This window comes from Homarus americanus, unplaced genomic scaffold (genome assembly GCF_018991925.1).
Source record: "Homarus americanus isolate GMGI-L3 unplaced genomic scaffold, GMGI_Hamer_2.0 scaffold20465, whole genome shotgun sequence".
In the NCBI taxonomy this organism is placed as follows: domain Eukaryota; kingdom Metazoa; phylum Arthropoda; class Malacostraca; order Decapoda; family Nephropidae; genus Homarus; species Homarus americanus.
The window spans coordinates 9,251,227-9,253,761 of record NW_024756914.1 but is presented as its reverse complement, the minus strand read 5'-3'; positions in this window follow the sequence as shown (position 1 = coordinate 9,253,761).

Here is a 2,535-nt window from a genome sequence, read left to right as displayed (position 1 = left end):
CAGGCCCCACGCTCCCCACAGTGACAACGCCCAATCACCCACAAGAATCTCCTCGTTAAATGCAGCAAGCTCTCCTGCGGTGCCTGTGTCCCAAAGATCTCCTTCAACTGATTAAGTGGATGGAAACTTCTCGACGCCAGAACTATGTTGCAAAAGGAGAAGAGGAAAATTCGTACAGAGAGTCTGAAAGACGACGCCACGAAGATGAACAAAGGCGCGAGAACTAGAAGATATACGTAGACGTGAGGATGACCTGAAGAAGAAAATCAAGCCAGATTTGAAGCCTTGATTTTCCTGCTAGCCTCACAACGATCTACTCTACAAGATTCTTCTACTACTAATGCTGATACGACTAGAGGTACTGGTACCTCATTTCCCAAAGTCGGTTCAACAAAATTCCTCAAAGCTTGCTGAGCACCTCTCTCTGAAGTCTAAACTTCTTATCAGATATTTCGGGAATGGCGTCGACGTTGTCAAAACTATGCAACAATGGTTGACCTGTCAAGTTTACCACAGCCTTAACAGATGATACAGCTTCGTATGTGCTTGTCCTTAGAGACACAAAGTACTCTCGGTACACACTTCAAGTGCCTCCTCGACAACTCTGACTGAAAACGTGCTTGACAAGTTACAGGAACATGTTAAGGGACAGCGCAAAGAAGCACTTAGAAGAAGAACTCCTCCAATGTAAGCAGCTGATGGAGAATTTTTGATGCATTTTGTAAGACTGAAAAGATGTTCAGAGAAATTGATGTTTGTCCTGGAAATTCTCAAGTTTCTGAAGAGACACAACTCAACACAATCATTTTAACCGGTATTCGAGATGAAGAGCTAGTTCAGCGTTTCATTTCATGACCCCACTTCCTCCTTCAAGATGTTGTTACAATATTGTTACGAACCACGCCACCAATTGTCATGATCTACCTTCCCAGCACTACGAACCCGCCATCTATTGTCTGATCTCTATACCACCACCCGAGCAACGCCATCTAGGGAAACCGAGAATGACTACTCTTAGTTACCACTCCTGGGTTTTCCCCTCCACTATCCTGGTTGTTGCGTCACCTCCTCAAGTCTTCTTCGTCAGCTCCAGTTCTAGGAGAGTGCAGTTCACTCTAGGAAGTGACCACAGGATCACCTATCACCCTGAAACCTACAGCACAGTGACTACCTACGTCTTCTACAATACTCAGCCTTACTCGTCAGCCATCTCATCTCCGCATAAGTATTTGTAATCTTATATTGCCTCCCCCCTCCACCTTGCTTCAAATTATTGTATGTTGTATAAATATGTATATACTGTTAATGTTTAGGTTAAGTATGTTTAAGGGAAATTATAAGCATATATTTTGTTAAGGAATTTATGGTACTTTATAATACACAACACAAACTGCATCCCTTGTCTACCCTTTTATAGTCCGATTGTCTTTGGTTTTTTATTGTTGTTGCCTGTTGGGATCTGGGTAGACTTTAACCTTATATTCTAAATCCCCAACTCGTAACAAATGGCGACCGTGACAGGACACAACATTAAGTGCCATATTCCTTCCCCTTGTTACTCAGTGTTAATTATTCCTCCCAGTCACTTCTGTTCACAATTGCTTTACGGTGGTTTAAAGTTTCCTTCATATGTGTGTGCATATATTGGTATTAGCGTACAGTCGTGAAGTAAGTCTTATCGAGTGTAGGGAAGAATAAGGATCTGTTTAATGCCGTACCCTCTGTCATGGGTTGCGTTGGGCCTCCCGCTCAACCCATCCCAAATGTTTGTTTACCGTAGAGATAAGGTAACGGCCAGCCATGACTGGGACATGAGGGGGGGGCAGGCCAGTGGACAGTGTTCTGTTCTTCACTTCACGCCTCCAAAAAACCAATTGCCAGTGGGCTTTAGACCTTGGTTTAGAAGACCTCCTGCTCCGCGGACATCAGAGGGCCATACGGTCCTACCAGTGCTACTGATGCTGTGTGTGCAAATCCCCGAGATTTTTTGTTAAGTCCAGCGACAAGTTAACACACCCCTGTAAGGAAGTGATCAATGGTGAGGGCCTGTTTGCTACAAAGCACTCCAGGCCGGCCTAATAGATCTAAACGATTAATTCACCAGGTTGACAAACTCTCCCTTATAACTTACGGTACTGTGGCGTGAATGTGAGTGACTGACCTATCCATGCAAATTATAAGTCCAGTGTATGGAATTGTGCCAATAAACGTAAGTGCAATCATCTGCCCGTATCTGTGATCCCTCTATTATCATTATTACCAAGGGTAATGACTCATTGGTTATGACAAAGTATAACCAATAACTTAGATGGATGTTGGAAGTTAGTGGAATTCACTAAATCATCATTTATCAAGTACATAACGCATTGAGTGCCGGAAGCAGAGCAAATTCTACGTAGTGATACACCATAATCTCTTGGGTGAGTAACCAGTGTGAAAGTATCCGAGTTCTACGTAAGAAAGCCACTTCCCTGCATAAAACCTAACACCCTCACTCCAGAGTAGGCTGTTCCATAGTCACTAGTTTAGGGTGAA